This window comes from Pteropus medius, unplaced genomic scaffold (assembly GCF_902729225.1).
Source record: "Pteropus medius unplaced genomic scaffold, Ma_sr-lr_union100, whole genome shotgun sequence".
Lineage (NCBI taxonomy): Eukaryota > Metazoa > Chordata > Mammalia > Chiroptera > Pteropodidae > Pteropus > Pteropus medius.
Genome location: NW_024345600.1, coordinates 1,768,368 through 1,786,456, shown reverse-complemented (window position 1 = coordinate 1,786,456; position 18,089 = coordinate 1,768,368). Strand labels below are relative to the sequence as shown.

Here is an 18,089-nt window from a genome sequence, read left to right as displayed (position 1 = left end):
CCCTCATGTAGAAGCACCTCCCAAAGGTTCCACCTCTAAATACTATCAGACTGGGGATTAGGTTTCAAATTTTGGAGGGAAATAAACATTTGTTCTATAGGGTCAATAATACATATTTATGTTTATAGTATTTTGAATATATTTACAGTCTTTCTAATGTATATAAAAAGTATATCAAATAGTATAATATTTATGGCAGTAAACGTTGGTTAGATGGCTAATGTAGTATTTGTCAGGTTTCTCTTATGTCAAATTACCCTTTCCCTATTTTTCCTCTCCTTAAAAGGAGAGTTATGTCACACCTCCTTGAAAGCTGCATATCTACATAAATTATTTGGAATTATTCTGCACAGAAGATTTGTCTATTCTCCCCATTTATTTATATCAGTATGGATTCATGGATATTATATTCAAATTATAATCCAACACTATTTTATTTTGTTGCTCAAATTATTCTAGTATGAGCCATTGGAAGCTCTTTCAGTTGTCTCCTCTGTCCCTTTTATATACCTCAGTCTGTTTTTTGAGTACTTCCTTACTTTCCAGCATTATAAGATGCTCCAGGTTCACCTTATACATTACTTCCTGTCCCAGTCCTGGACTCAGCCATTTCTTCAAGAAGCCCCAGTTCCTTTTATGGGATAATGGTATTAGAAACTAAGATCTGGGCACTAGGTGTGCTCACTGCTACTTGGAGTGTCATTTCTTCAAGGCTCTCTCGGCTGTCAAAGCAAGGAAATATGTGTGTAAAGAAACATTTACAGATTGACCTAAAGACCTTTATTCTTAGAATATAAATCACCCACTTCATGCAAGTACAAAATGTTATATGCATGTTACTCATTTGACAATGTTTAATAGCAAAAGGTAGGAAATAACCCAAGTGCCCACACAGGACTGAGTGACTAAACTATCTTGTATCCATGGAAGTACTTTTCAGCTATTAAAAATAAAGGAAGATATTTATCTAGATTTGGAAAAATCTCCAAAATAAAATATACATTTATTTGTTTATATCTGCAAAGAAAACACTGAAAGAATACAGAGAAGAAATGTCTGCCTATAAAAAGTATGGGAAGAAAAACAGGAAGGAGAGAGCAAAGGAGAAAATGAGACTTTTCTGTGCATCTCTCTCCACGTACTTCTGAGTTTTTAATCATATTACCTACTCAAAAATTAAATTAAATTTTTCTTTTTTTAAATTTTCTTTCCCCTCTTTAGTTCCCGCCCCTCTCCACTCCTGACCTACAGATGTTGCCGTCTCCCCTTAAGAACTGGATCTCTGAAGGCGGGGCATCTCCTCCCATGCGCTCATGGCGCCCCCATGGCCTGGCACATCCCCTTAAGTTTAATTTTTAAAAAGAATTTAAAATGCCTACAAAAGTGGAAAGATTTGAAAGGTTCAAATTAAGAAAGGGGGGAGATAATCATTCTGAAGAGTAAATATTATGAGACAAGATAACACTAACTTAATAATTTTATGCATCAAAAATTCTTTGCAATCTTTAGTAAAACGAAAGTACTTTAAGTCAAACTTAGTTAACTTTAAAGTACTAAAATGCACTATAGAGTCTACGGCCATGCCACCCTGAACAAGCCGGATCCCATCTGATCTCGGAAGCTAGGCAGGGTCGGGCCTGGTTAGTACTTGGATGGGAGACCACCTAGGAATCCCAGGTGCTGTAGACGTAAAAAATAAAAAATAAAAAGTAAGGGATTGTAAGCTGATAAGGTCCTTGCAATCTATGAGGTCAACCAAGGGTTGCCTCACTTAAAAAAAATATTTAAAAAAAAGAGCTAGAAAAAAAATAAAATGCGCTATAGCTGCTAAAATTAGCCTATTTCTAAAACCTGTATAATAACTGAATTACTATTAAATTGATAGTGTTGTATGACCACCTGCATTATTTGCAGAGGCACAATATTTCTATTCTTGATTGGTATGATAACATTCACAGTTAAATAAAAAGATCTATTATTTCTATTTGCTATAATTTTACTAGTTTTAACTCTTATTTCCTCCAACAAAATGGTAAAAGTAATTTCTAATATATGAAAACATGCCCTTGTTGGAAGATAATGGCAGAAGGTTTGCAACTTTTCCAAGTGCTACTAAGAGACAGTAAAATAAGTTTCATGTCTCTGAGGTGAATCAAACCATTTTTTTTTAGCATTCCCAATGTAGGAAAGCAATCCTTTGAGGCCACTTCTGAAACAATCAACATATTACAAAAGGCTGCCCATTCGACACTCAATAACACATTTGTAGCTGTTCATAAAACTCTTCCAATGGCTTCACTGTATAAAAGATATTACGCCTTAAAAATGTTCAAAAACTCAATTTCATAGGTGAATAAAATCCAAACTCCTTACTGGTATACCTTTCATTTTGATCTCATTTCCTACCACTACCACCACAAGCAACCTCTATTACTCTATTTCTACTACAGAGAAATATTTAATAGGCTGGTGGAGAATAAAAATCATTTTAAAGAATATAAATCTTTTTTCATACATCCTTTCTACATATTTCTCTCCTATCCTCGGAAGTGTTTCTCTTCTTCATTCCTCTTGTTTTAAAGGTAATTATCTTTAGCATCACCTCCTCTGAGAAATCTACCTGACTAAATGTCACTCCTTCCTTCTCTTCAGGACAACTATTAAGTCCACTTTTGGTGATGAATGAATACAAAAATGGATAAAACCTATCATAAGTTCCCTAATTTTTACATGGTACAACCCGAACAACGAGTAAATATAAGTTTACCCTGATTCCTGATTCAACTCTTAGAGATGTGCTGACATATCTAAAGTTGAACTTTTATAGTAAAGAGACCAGTTTTGAAGAGAAAAAAAAAAGACACCTATTTCTACCTTCCTGTATGCTTGTCATTTGCAAAAGAATAAAAACACATACTATCAAAATTATGGAGAGAAAAAAATTGAGTGTCTTGCCATACTAGATACTAAGGTATATTATAAAGTAGTGATAATTAAAATAAGCTAGAGCTAATATAATAAATGGATCACCAAAACAAATTCTCTCTTCATGAATTTGTGTGTTATCCATGTACAGAGGTCATGCTAATCTTTGTATTACAATTTTTTTGTATATGTGCTGCCAAAGCAAGCACAGATTATCTCAAATTAATATATATAGCCTATATATATATCAATTTGACATCAAATGAAAACATCATGAAATAATAAAAACAAGAAGTTGTCAGGTTCAAAGAATGATAACAGTCTCCTCAGCAATTTGAGGGAAAAATACAGAGAAAGAAAAAAAAAAAAAATCCCAGCAAAGAAATTCAAATACAAGCAACGACATCTTTCGACAAATTATCAAAAGCAAATGCCTTAAATACTAGTATCACTAAAAACAGATATGGCACATTACTAGTGGCACTGGTACAAAAGACTTTACCAGGAAAGGTTCATAGGCTTTGATCTGGGAATTCCACTTCTGTAGATCTACTCTAAAGAAATGTAAAATGATGGTAGGAAGCATGGTATGTCAGATGCTAGAGTTTGTCGCAGCAAAATTTAAAGTAGCGTAAAGTGAAAAGTAATAAATAATTATCAACCGCTATGAAATGGTTAACTTTTTTTGATAGTTTGATGCAACCAATGAAAATGATAACCATAAGAATTATTTGGTACCATAAAAATAAAAACTTTTTACATTATAAAAAATATTAAATTCTATATATGAAAAAAAGACAAAAGGAATATTTAAAGATAATAACCATTGCTAGGGAATTTAGATTATGGTCTGTTTTCTACATTATCATATTCTTATATTTTAAAATAATTTTTAAAACATAATAATTGAGACTATACAGATAGAAAACAGTAAGATACTGGTAATAAACTATTAAAGTAATTAAATGAGAAGGCCATTAAAGTGAAGTTGTTCTAACTTGGTAACCTTTATAAGCAAACCAAAACCCTAAGCCAATGCACTTGAATCTGAGAAAATAAAACTTAAGAACAACCAATCACAAACAGCTAATTAAATTTTCCCAAATAAGGCAACTGCTTAAGCTATAGCCAATCAAATAATTTCCTTGCTTTGCTTCCACATCTTCTCTATAAACAACCCCCACCCCCACCCTGGCTCCTATTGGTGAACCACTCTTAACAATCTTTGGTTTGGCAATGACTGACTGAAATTGATGTATGCTCAAATAAACTTGAAATTTCTAATGTGCTTCAGTTTATCTTTCAACAAAACAAACTAAAAAAGCAGGACCAAAGCATTCACTAAAGGGATAAAAAATAAATAATTGGAACAGAAGACTTTTATATATAAACTTAAGAAAACTCCCCAAAACATAACAAAACAAAAAATTCAAAATTGAATAAAATGGGAGACAAAATAAGATGGAATGATGGAAAGTTTTCATTATTTACTTTTACTTTAAATTTAATTTATATGAGTGGTTCCTCCCCTTAACAGTATGCTTAGAACTACTGGTATACCTTTCATTTTGATCTCCATGGAGTAGTTCTAAAACCCAAGAATTGCCTAATTAAAATCTCAGAGATTCCAGTTCAGTTGTTCTGGGACAGAGCTTGAGATTTTAGATACACACACTTACACACACACTCACACACATCTACCTTTTTTTTTTTTTAATCACCAAGAGTACTTCTGAAGTTCAGGTTAAGGCCACTGACTAGAAGAATATAAGATAAAAAACGAAAATATAAGATAATGAGTAGTAAGCATTCAAGCAAATTTTATGACAAAAGATGAAATGAGAAGCCAGTCTCTTCTTTTAATGAATGTTATATGGACTATTATTCTGACTTCAGAAAACCTGAGTCATATACAAAAGTATTAAACAAGGAAAGCAAATACAGTCTCAACCGTTAAGATGTCAAACAAGTGGTACAACACAGATCTGAAGAAGGGGAACAGACAGGACAAACACAAGAAAAATTTGGTTGGCCCTATGTTGAAAAGCATATCAATGTGCTCATTAGGAAGATTATGATAGCTTTGTTTCTAATTGGCTATTAGAAGAAACAATGAATATCCAACATCATTTAGTCCACTAGTCTATACTATCCCTCTCCCTCCTTTATACCTAAAAGATGAAACATACAACCATCCATTAATAACACTAACTCACTAAAACGTTGACACTCAGATTCCATGAGAATGGGAAGCATATTAGAAAATCTAGGAAGTATGTATAGTTTTAAAGGCCAGAGAGATGATTTTAATTCAATTGTCCCCGTGAATCACTTATTTAGACATTCATCAACCTGAAGGAATCAATCAGCTTAACAATTTTAGTACCATTACCAACAGTTCTTCCCTTTACATTAAAGAGTACAAACAAAAATAATTGCTTACTCTGAGTGCTAAGTTCAAGGTACTCAGCAAAGTGCTTTATACATATTTCATTTAATTCCCACTTCATCTATTCTAGCATTTCAAAATTTTATAGAAGAAACTGACTCTGAAGAGTTTAATTAGCTCAAGAGCACATGGTTCTCATTTGTTACAGAAGCGGTCTTTATGGGGGGAAAATAAAAGTAACCAATCCTAAACTTTATACAATAGAAATGAGAGTTGCATATTTTTTTTGAAATCAATTGTACCTAAAAAGAAAAAAAAAAATGTCAACCATTTCTTCTTGGGGAAAAAAGGGATCAGGAGAAAATAGAAATGTAAATAATATTTGGAGAAGGTGGAAGGGCAAAAATCCATGCTCATGAATAAAAATTACTGCAACATGCAATGCTGACTCCACTGTTCCTGAAGTGGTAAAATGTGGGTAAATAAAATATAATCTTGAAAATTTAACTAATATAAATATTTTTTTATGTTTTAATACCATATAATAAGTCGAGAAATATGAAAAAAGCACCAAATTTCACAAATATAAAAATTCATTTTTAAATGTCACATCTCAAATAAGATGTTATCAAGGCATATCTGATTTCTAAAATAAACCTAGTTCTTGTGATACACATACTATAACAGAGGTATAATTTAAAACTCAATTAAGAAACCTCAATAAAATGTCTTTAATTTTAAAAGGAAGCCATATAAAACAGTTTTTATTTAATTTCAGTAATCCCAATGAAAACAAAGCTCCTGGTCAACTGTATACATAAACTATCAAGGTAAGAGGAATGCGCTGTTTTACCCATTTGAGTGTAATTCTGTACTTCAGTAAATGCATTTAAGCCTAGTACAATAGAGCTAAAGAGATGGATTTCATTAAGGATAAAATTTTATCACTTAAACCAAATTTGACTCTTGATATTGACTAATGTTTTGAGATCTCTGAAAGTAGTGTTTTATTTACACATAGATTTGTAATTTTATATTTCCAATTTATCTAAACTATAAAGTTAGTATAATTCACATGTAATTAAAATGGAGCAATAATGCCAAGTTAATCACCCCTCCAAGTTGGCCTACAAACTGCTTCCAGATTACTCTCACACAAATACTGCCTATAAATAGCTCCAATACTCAAAACTTTTGATGGTTCGTTATTATCTATTGTATTAAAATTAACTCTTAGCTTTTTCTAGGTCATGACTAATCTGATCCTAATTTACTAATCCAGTGTTGTTTCTCGTAATCTCATCAATTCGTACACTCAATTAAACAATAAAAAAATTGAGAGGAATACCAAAATTTATAAAGTATGGTCCCTCTGAAGCACAAGCCAGCCAAGATGGAAGAGATTTGTAAATAATTATAATGCAATGTATTCAGTACTATAGTAGATATAAATATGATAGCAGAATCACCGTAACTCTGCCAGAATGGATCAAAGAAGACTTCAGAGGAAGTGACATTTCCTCAAAAATGAGAATTTCTCTCCAAGTGTCACAGCACTCTAATATCAACACAACAGTTTCCTCATCTTTGTATACTAGCACTGACCGTAGTGCAAGTGCAGAACAGGCAGGGTACTTCAGACATGGATGAATGGATGGATATCCGGAAGGAATGAAGGGAGAGAAGGAAGGTGGGAGGGAGACAGGGTTGACAGAGGGATAAAAAGACAGACACATATATAAAGAAAGGATGAATAATTTTTAGATTAAAATGGGGGCAAAATTGGTAGTAGTAATTAGAATAATTAGATGGAATGCCTCAGATGAGGCATTCCAAAACTCTAATATATGAAAATGACAACAGGAAAAGATAAACCTAAAAGACATTTAGAAAATAAAATTAACAAGATTTGGTGTAACTGACTGGACTAAGGGGAGGGGAATACAGTAGAAAAACATAAGAAACTGCAAAATGTTTCAGCGTAAGTGACTAGGCTGGTGGTGGTTCATTCCCTGTGACTGGAAATGGAGCTAGGAATAATGAAAGAGTTCAGCTCAGGTACGGAAGCGCTAAGAAGCAACATCTGGGAAGTAGCTAGAGAGGAACTCAGAAAAAGGTCTGGATTAGAAATAAAGATGAGATCATTAGCATTTAGGTGATAGGAACAAAGCACAAAATATGAATGAGACTGTCCAAGGAACATGTAAGACATAAGAAGAGAGCCCAGCACAGAATATTACAGACAACCAATATTGCTATTATTTCACTGTTACAATATCTCATTAGATTATATTTTTATAATATGTACGATGGCTAACACAATGCCGAGGACACGATGAATGCTTTAAAAGTACTTACCTACATCCCTGAATTAACTGGAAAATCAAATTCATTAAGTAAAATAAAGCCGTAAAGGATCATTTCTTAAAAATAATTCAATAAAGGGCTAATGTCTGCTTAAGAAATCCAAAATTTACTTCAAAAGCCAATGAAAAGCTCTCTTCCCACCAGAAAAAGCAGTACAACTTAGAAATTAAAATATTAAAATATGTAATTGTGTTATACTTCAAAAAAGTCTATTTTAAAATATACATATTAACTAATTTAAAGAATAATGCTTCTAAATTTGGAGTGTTAAAAAGAGCCTCAATGTTGTTACCTAATAATTTTCCACAAATATTATCAATTTTACCAATGTTTATGTTATTTAACATTTACATTAATAACAAATATTAACCATCAGTAAGAATAGCAGTATTACATATATCATTTAAAAACAAAATGAGTTAACCTAGAATATAGTGAAAGAAAAATTATTCTTGGGTTCTTTTTTCCATTTTTTACAAATACGCATACAAAATTTAGACTATTCTTGAGAGCATTTAGACTAACGAGAACGTAAACAGAAACAAGAATGTACTAGTAAAAAGTTGACAAACTTTTTAAAATTTTTACAGCAACAAAAAAACAAGTCTTTCATTGTTTTTCACTTTAATGGACTTCTATCAAGTCAAGTCAATAAAATTTCCTGTTCTTTAAATATGAACAGGAGATAAAATATATATCAACAATACTAATTTGCAATTTTCATATCATAAGGGTCGGTCTTCAATATAAAAAGTTACAACCAAAAATTTACCTTCTGGTCTGATATTTCCATTTTTCAGTAGTATGTAGCCACATATAAATAAAAACACCAGATCAAAATTTACACTTTACTTGGTTAAAATAAGCAATACCAAAACCAAAAACCAACAGGCAATTACACCAGTGTATATATAGATATAGTCTATATCTATATATACTATATATATACACATACATATGTATATATATATATATATAGTATATATAGATATAAAACTTATCTACTTTAAGCAAAATTTTCAACCAATATTGAAACAACCTACAGAGCATGCATGTGGGCTGTCTTCCCTTTTATGGCATATGCTCAAATAAAGCAAACTAATTTTAACACATGAAAAATCAAAATAAATAAGCAAACAAATAAGTAAAAATGAAAGTAAATATACTTGTATCACAAGGCCAAGTATATATACATATGTATATTTTTTGCTCTTCGGCACCCATATTCATTTTACTTTATGCCTAAAGAACTCTAATTGATAAATCCATGATTAAAAATAAATTTACAAGTATTTTAAACCTTCTTAGCATCTTAATTTTAATTCAGCTATAAATGTCCTCCCTAATACATTTTGTATTTTTTATGAAATAAAACTAATTCAATGAAATTTGAATCTAATTTTGACGAACTTTTTAATTTACCACTTTTTAGACACTCAACACTGACTTTTTAACATCACAAACCCATGGAGACAGTGTAACGTAGTGGTTTGAATGCCTAAATAGCAATTTTCACCCTAGAGGTAGGACCCTGGAGATAATTACTTAACCTAAGGCCTCTGTTTCCTCATTTGAAAAACAGGCACAATATCTACAGGATAGACTTATTGTGAAGATTTAACAAGTCAACACTTGGCATATACCTAGCAAAATAGGTATTAAGTTTAATTTCTTCCGCATAGTTTTTATCAAAATATATTATAACAAGAAGCCTTAGAGAAGCAAGATAATTTTCTCTCATCCCAATATACCATGGATCTGTAAATCTACCATCTCGAATACAGTATTCAACACTTCTCTGGTGGTCTAGTGGCTAGAATTCAGCGCTCTCTCCCTCATATACAGTATTCAGTATCATATGTTACTGCAGAACATATTTATAGTAGCACCCCACCTATTAGATTTACTGGTAGATGTCTACTGATTTTCCAATTTGGCCAACAGAGAGAGGAAAACATTCTAGGAAAGGTAAGCTACACTTAGATGTATTCAGAACATTTTTCTGGCCTTTGGCAATTCCTCTTTCCAATTTTGCAAATATCAAAGTAATTACCAAGTAAAAAGCCTGGTAACAAAATAAATGACAAAGAATCCACTAAGGACAGTAAGAATTCTTGACTTAATATTGTAAATGTTTCATAGAATTTTTAAAAAAAAAAAACTAGTTTAATAGGTCCTCTTCCCACCAGTTCAAAGAAATTACCAACATTATAGGTTGAAGGCTAGAAGCTATACTAGGTTTTTCTATTGTAGGCAGTTTTTACCTCACAAAAACTAAGAAAAGCTCATTTTTAAATGTCATAACCTATTTTTTATCTTCATTTAAAATGCAAAATGCCATAATCAGTTTATAAAATGCCCTTTAAATAACTCTTTCCTACGTAAAAATGTAAGCAAAAATGTCATTCGAAATTCAGAGATCATAAAATTATTCTTCCTTCACATAGGAAAGGAGGCAAATTTTTAAATCAATAAAATACTCTAAAGAATATGTTTATAAGCTGGATTTGACATATAGTTTTTTACAACACAACAATAAATTCATTAAGTAATTATCCACCGTGGAAGTACAAAAGCTATATGAAAGAATGCCATGACATGATGCTGTAATTTTTGCACACTAGAGAACAGTAATAACGATTCAAAATGTAATGCCTTATAAATATTCAGCACTGCTTGACAATAACGAGGAAAATACAAAGGCAAAAATTTTGTGTTCACAGATTTTTTTTTAATATTAAGGGACATCACCATCTTCACTACTGAGTATCTATCTCAGGTGCCATAATAGCTTCCATTGTTCACAATGAAATATCTGCAGTTTTTTAGTTCTATTTCACTAGTAAAAGGAAAGGAGGTAAATATTGCTGAGGGGAAAAAAAACAAAAACCTTGCCAAAATAAAGTATTTTATAGGCTATCTCTTTCCACTGTAATTGTAGGAGTGAACCAATACTGAAAACTAAAGATCAACATATACATTAAAATCTGCTTGGTTAACACAGTTATTCTGTGCTACAGAGAAAATAAAATTTAATTTTTCTATTTTTCATAAAATCAATGATTTATTAGAATGAGATTACTGGAATACAAAGCTACCATACATTGAATCAATTCTTCCAACTTCATCTTTCCATACTACCAGCTCTCTCTTCCCGCTGGTAACCAGAGTACATTTGGCAAGCTGCACTATTTCAAATACCTAACACTAAAAGTTACTTTTTTGGGCCTGAATCTAAAGCTGAGAATTACACATTTTATAGAAGCTTCTTTTAGTAATAGGCAAATTAGGATATTAACAAGACTTTAATTCTTCATATATTTTTTCTGATTATAAAAGTAATGTGAAAATTTGAGAAATAAAGAATATATATTTTTATTCGCCCATAATTCACACCACCCAGAAATCTTTGTTAACTTTTTGGTAGATTTCCTTCCAGTGAGAATTAAATTTTGCTTATCTAATTAGACACTAATAAATATGCAGAAAAAAGTCAAGGTATCTTCAATACGGTCTTTTGATAAATGTTATAAAAACATCAATTATTAATATGACCTGTTAATTTCACAAAGACATTCAAAATATGTTAAGTGGTAAGGGGGGAGAGGAGGAATAAGGTAGGAAGTCTCAGAATTTAGAGATTGGTTCCTAAAGGGAAATCTCTTTGACAGTTTTTACAGTGTCACATTTTAATGGTAGCAAGCAACAAAGTATGACTGTTCTTACACAACAATATCAACAGTAACATCCCAATATCAAATAGGCTTTACTTTTATTTTCTTCCATTCGTATTTCAATGTTTGTATATTCACTGTAAAAAAATGACATATTTGCATAGTACTTCTAAAATAGCTAAAATTCAAAGGCTCGGCTATTTTCTTTGAAGTCCACCATGTAAATTGTTAGTGTTTCTGGCCTATGAGATAGTTTACCAGATAAAAGGAGAGCACTTTTTATATTCCAATATTCTCTGTTATAACACAAAACCAGGAATATTCCTTAATACTGCCACTTTTTTTCTTTTGTTCCAACTGTTTATGGAACACTGTTAGAATTACAGACGTTAGAATTACAAAGACTAAAATAATTTCAACCAAACAACATCCTAACATTTAATAAGCTAGTGAGTCTCATAAAAGAACAAAATCAATGACATTACGACTAGCTAATTTTTTTCTTAAAATTTGGTTGAACCTCTAGCTTCAAGGGAGGATTTCCTCTACTCAAGGCATTAATCTCTTAAGATCCCATTCATTTTCTTCTGCCCAATGGTTAACAAAATAAGTCTAAAATATAGTAATTCAAATTTGTTACTCTGATCTTACACAAGCGCCTCTTCAAAGAAATCCTTCAAGAAATAGGCAAAGTTTAAGGAAAGAATTGTCTGTCTTTTAAGTCAAGCACTTCCTGATAAGTGACAGGAGGTCTAGCTGCTAGGAATACACACTTTGCTGACCCTAGAAATGGACAAAACTCCAAACAAAATTGGTCACTTTTGTATCTAGAAAATTAATATGGCTAACTAAAGAAGGTGATAAGCCACGATCAACGACGTGTCTTTGGTGGACATATTAACGTAAAGGACGAGAGCCACAGACTTCAGCTAAATGGTTTTGCCCTTTTTGAAGAAGAAAAGCTAATTGTTAATGGCCACGTGACATTACAAGATCCCAGAAAGGAAGGGGTGGGAGGAAGAGAGAAGAGTTCAAGGCAGTTCAGGGTCAGAACAAGCTCAGGCATCCTGTCATTAGCAAACGTTCTCCAAGCTGAAGACAAAACACTGCTTACCCGAAAAGGAGTGGGTGAAAAGTAGGGGAAGAACTAGGGGAAAACCACAGGAGAGCCAATGTGGCAGCGAGGTGATGAGAGGGAGGCAATCTGGAGCTATCCAGCTGAGTTGGGGAGCAAAAGCATTGGGCACAAAAACGCTGAGAAAAGCGACGGCGACGGAGACAATACTTGGCAGCCCCCCATTTCCCAGCTCCCAGTTCATAGGTTTCCCACATTCCCTCCACCTCTGCTGTTGACCAACACCCGGGTGTGACCCGCCAGCGGGAGGTTGCCCTGATCTTTGTCTCGGCCCACGCCCCACGCGAGGGCTGCTCCTCCCCCTCCTGCTCGGCGCTCCCCACCCGCGCACACCCCCGGCGTCTCCAAGGAGCTAGAAGCGCGGCGGTCGCCGCCCCCTTGCCCACCTCCCACGGACCTTTCCCCTCCGAGCTTCGCTGCCCGCGCCTGCAGTTCCACCCCCGCTGAGAGACCTTTGTGTCTCGGGGGACTTTCAGCCTCTTCCCCTTCCTCGGCCCCGAGGGAGACCGGCCTTTCCCCGGAGACCAAAACGGCAGCGAGCACCGGCGGCGGCGGCGGCTGGAGGCGCCTCCCGCGAAGGAGCCCGACGGACGCCCACACCCCATCCCATCCCCGGAAATGCCCCGATGCCCTGAGGTCCTTGCTGAACCCGAGGGGCGACAGGCACACGCTTAGCCCCCGGCGCCGCGTATCCCTCTCTGAACTTCCCGGCCGGGCCCGAGCCTCCAGCGCTCCAGCCCGCTGCCCGCCCCGACCCTCCATCCCGAACACCCTCCCCGCCTGGGGCTGGCCGGGCGGCAGGGAAAGCCTCGCGCCCACGCCTGCCGCCAACTCACCAGCAAGTGCGGGGGCCGCGTCCCGCGGCGAGGCGAGGCGCGGGGGGTAAAGCGGCTCCGCCGACGCCCGCGGCGACCGGATGCAAGTCCGGGTCCCAGCAGCTGGCAGACCCGAGGCGCCTCCGAGGCACAGGCCTCCGCCGCCGCAGCCGCCTTCCGGCTCTCGCCGAGGGTCCGGAGCCTCCGGGAGGGGCCGCGGGTCCCTCACGCGTTGCCAAGACCCCCGGTCAACATGGCTCCCGGGCCGCCGAGCCGCGCGGGCGGCCCACTAATCCCCTCGGAGGAGCCGGGGCGGGAGAGAGGCGCCGACGCCCGGCTGAGGCGGCCCGGCCGAACGCGGGCTCCTTCTCCGGCGCCGGACCGTGAGGAGCTGCGGAGACCACTGGCGGCCGCTTTCGCTCGCTGCGTGTGCGTCGCTTTCTCACTCGGCGGCTGCAGACTGACGCCTCCGCCTGTTCCCCGGAGGAGAGCGAGCGAGCGAGCGAGCGAGCGAGCGAGAAAAAAGACTTATTGAAACGATCCAACCAGCAGCGGCGGCGAAAAGCAACCGGCCACCGGAGCTTTCCCCACCCCCGCCTGAGCTGCTCGCTGGGGGCAGCGCGACCCCTGCCGGCGGCGGCGGAGGAGGCGGGGCCGGCGGGCCAGGGGCGGGGCCTGGAGGGCGGGGTATCCCCGGGAAACCCCCGGCCCGGAGGAGGGGGCCTGGGTCCATCGTGCCTGCTTTCCCAAGCGGTGGGAGGTGGGTGGGAGGCGTGAGAAGACCCAGCAAGAGTGAGAAGCTTAGGCACTGTCTGTCACAGCGACTTGGGAAGAAATTATTTGAATAATTCAGCCCCTTCATCTGCGTCCCACCCACCCCCAGCAAAACAAAACTCTTACTTAAATTGTCCTAGTAGTTATGTAATTAAGATACCAATGCCACAGTTCACTGGTTTTCTAGAGGGTTGATGTCAAAGGACCCACTCTTGAGTATGTTGATTGCTGCAACTTTTCTCCTTTATTACGTGTGGATGGTGGGTACCAGTGCAGCCGTCATTCCTGAATGCAGCACTTATTCATTTAAACTACAAATTTCTTTATATTCTTGGCAATATACTGGGTGCTCAAAGGACTGAGAGTCTAGCTGGGATGAAAGTTACTCAATAAACAATTATAAAACTGAACTTTATGAGAAGGGAAATAAGGGTGCTATGAGAACAGAGAGGAAATACTGTTACAGTTGCACAGGTTTTGCTTTCTTGAAGGAGGAGGGCTGCAAAGAGGTTGGCCCAGTTTCTGTAAATGTTTTTACTTTCTTCTTTTCCAGAGGCTAAAAGCTGTTCAGGGATGAACAGACGAGTGAAAGTGAAGACAAACTGAAGTAATACTGACCCACTTTTTTCCACTAATAAGGATAAAAACATAAAGTAAAAACAAACATAAACGTCCAGAGGGAGATAATGAGAAGACTGAAAAGAAGAGAATGGGGACCGGATGTAGACAACCTAAACAGAAAAAAAATTTTTTTAACCACATAAAAGGCCTGGTGAAGTGAGATATAAATATTTTTCCATTTTAATACCAGGAAATAGACATAATAAATTTTTAATGCAACTTCAAATCACATTATGTTCTAAAGACATGACAATTATATCCTTGGATTCCTGGATGAATCCTTTCCCCCTAAAATTATGCTTGTTGACTTCTTTCTCTTATTTTGTTGGATAAAGTTAAATGTATCTATTGTAACGTCCAACAATCATACAGTTCAGTCAGACTTCTCCAATGCTTCTAAAGTTACCAGGATCCACAAATTAGCAATATTTGTGCTCTGCACATATTTAACACTTGCTTGTCATACAGAACGCAAATATATAACACAAGCTTTCTTTTCGAACAAATGTGTGTTTTTTAAAAAAGCACTGTCAATAATGCTTTTTAGATTTGTCCAAGTCAAAGAACTTTATAATATAGCAAGAACAAGCATCCTTTTCAGAGGCCTTTTAAAGAGAGAGAAAAATCGATATCTATATAAGGTCTACTTGTATGTCAAATATTTTTTACATACTTGCTTTTAAAAAAATTGTATGCTTTTTTTAGTCCCTTAGTAAATTGTTAAAAATCATAATAAAAGTGAGTCTACAAAATGGCATTCTAAGTTTCATATCAATATTCCCCTTTCATACCATTAGATTAGAATTATTTCATTAGAGATTAAGATTGTTCTAATTGCCTCATCTAAAGCTGCTCAAGAGCCCCTTTTCCTCTTGCTATATCTTTTATTGCTATAATAAAGATTTTATAATTAGAACTGAGATGATTACTTTATTGATCTATTCTTTTCATCAAAAAATATTTACTGACTGTGCATGGTGTGCCAAGCACTATTCTAGGCACTGAAGATACAGAAAAATGAACACGACAGATGAAGTATTGCCTTCCTGGAACTGTTTTCCAGTGGAAGAAACAGGCAATAAACATATAAATCACTTAAAGAATTAATAAGATAACGTAGAATCATGAAAAATATAATAAAATGGAACGATAATGGATAAGAAATTGGAGGTGGGGAGAAGCAGGGGTATTTTAGGTGGTGAGGTCAGGAAAGTCCTGATGATCAGCAGAGGCTAGAAGCTATGGGTTCTTTCTTTTTATCTCTCAGTAGATTATTTGATCAATAAAAGATCACATGAAAATAGAGAATGTGGTACATACATACAATGGAATATTTTTCAGCCATTAAAAAGAAGAAAGTGGTACAACAATATGGATGAACCTCAAGAACATTATGCTAAGTAAAGTAAGCCAGTCACAGAAGTCAACAAATACTGTATGATTCCATTTATGTGAAGTATCCCAAATAGTCTAACTCAGAAACAGAAAGTAGAAGGGTGATTATCAGGGGCTGTAGGTTGGGAAAAATGGGAAATTGCTGTTTAGGTATAAGGTTTCAGTTACACAAGATAAATAAGTCCTAGAGATCTGCTGTATAGCACTGTGCCAATAGTTATCGATACTGTACTGTACACTTAAAAATTTGTTAAGAGGGTAGATCTCATCTGTTCTTATCACAATAAAGGAAAAGAAAACAGAAAAAAAATTTCATACAATTAAAATAATAGGTGAGTTTATTTACTTTTCTAAATTGATTTAAAATTATATATCATATTTTGACATGTTAGTTGACCTTTTCCCTAGGTTGTAATATGAACTTTTTTTTAACCTCGTAAAATAAAGTTAAATTATAAAATTACTTAGAGCATTTTTCAAATTGTGGTTACTAGAGATTGCCTAGCGCTTGGTGTGGAAGAAGAGCTGAGAAAGAATTCCACTTGGGAAATGCCCTGTACTTTATCTCCCTTTTGGAGATAATGCACATTTACATATTAAAAGCTCTGAGAAGTTCTGAAATTAATAGTTTTTATAATACAAAAATATATTTTTATATAAATATAATGAAGTTTTTATGCATTTTTTTCCGGTTGAACCAGTGTATCCCAAAACATTTGGACCGTTGAATAGCTTTATCACAGGATGTATATGAAAATATTTAGGGACACATGTGTGCTGATGAGCGCAATTTGGGAAACTGTCCTTTTGAAGCATTAGGCATTTACTATTCAGCCTTGGGAATGGGGGCTCTTGAAGGGGTGAATTTGAAGGTCATTGAACTTTGGACAGAGAGAGTGGAAGGGAACGGAAACAAAAAGTCCTTGCTGTGACTCACTTTGAGAGTGACATAATTTAGGAAACAAAAGTGAAACATATCCAGATAAGACACGGGAAAGAGACAAGGCGGTTTTCAGTTCTTTATATCAGTGGTTCTCAGAAGATAGTCCCTGAACCAGCAGCAGCAATATCACCTGAAAATTTCTTAGAAATGAAAATTCTCAGGCCCCACCCTATACCAACGGGATCAGAAACTCTGGGATGGAGCCTAGCAAACTGTTTTAACGAGTCCTTTAGAATTTTGTTGCACAATAAAGTTTGAGAACCACTGCCCTTTACAACATCAAAACATAACTTTACCTATTTACAAAACAATTTTCCATATGTCTGAATTGCTGAACCATTTCCAATTGTTAATACTTGCAAAAAAATTTCTCAAAGAAATTAGTTAACTTACCAAACAGAGAAAAAACGTTCGTCTAGCTCTATCCCTTATTTTGTTAGGCCAAAATAAAATAAATCTTCTTCTTTTTCTTTTTTTTTTTTTTGCAACAAGAGTGAAGCAAGTTAAGCTAAGGGCAGAAATTAACTATCCTCCCCCTATGTCAAAATAGAAAATAAAACAATTTTATATTTTGCAAAAATGAAACTACGGGCATACCTCTGAAATACCGTGGATTTGGTTCCAGACCTAATAAAGTGAGCACAGCAATAAGTGAGTTGTAATCTTTGTACTGGCGGAGGGTCTTGCCTTCCATTTGTAAAAAATAACGCCTGTGGAGTGCAATAAAGTAAAGCGCAATAAAAAAACATATGCCTGTATAGATAAGAAAAGAGTGTTGTCAAAGGACTTTTTTAAACCACCTTTAAAAACAAAACAGGTAGTCTCACCCTAATATTTATTTTTTATAAATATTTTGAACCATTCCAACATTTGCAAAACGGCTTTATACCATTGCATAATGATATGGTTGTAGCCCATTATTTTAAAGTTTAACTATAGAGATTTTACATAGCCAGACCTACTTAAAATCATTATCAGAATATCTACAAAGACATGTAAGATACATATTTGAGAAGGGAAACTTCTTCCCTCTCTACAGTTAAAATTTCAG

The 18,089-nt window shown here is 35.8% G+C and overlaps 1 protein-coding gene and 2 non-coding genes across 4 annotated transcripts in view; 1 reads left to right on the top strand and 2 right to left on the bottom strand.

Moving 5' to 3' along the window:
• CDK17 (cyclin dependent kinase 17) overlaps positions 1–13,802 on the bottom strand; it is an 80,740-nt gene extending 66,938 nt beyond the window's left edge. The window contains exon 1 of one of the 2 annotated variants that reach the window (XM_039874064.1): positions 13,327–13,802. The gene's annotated coding sequence lies outside the window, so the exon portion shown is untranslated. The remainder of the gene's footprint in view (positions 1–13,326) is intronic. The other variant, XM_039874063.1, reaches the window with a different exon arrangement.
• Positions 1,571–1,689, top strand: LOC120611766 (5S ribosomal RNA). Its single transcript, XR_005655280.1, has one exon. It is a non-coding gene; the product is annotated as a 5S ribosomal RNA (ribosomal RNA).
• Positions 3,032–3,134, bottom strand: LOC120611771 (U6 spliceosomal RNA). The gene has a single exon (XR_005655285.1). It is a non-coding gene; the product is annotated as a U6 spliceosomal RNA (small nuclear RNA).
• Positions 13,803–18,089: the final 4,287 nt, after the last annotated feature.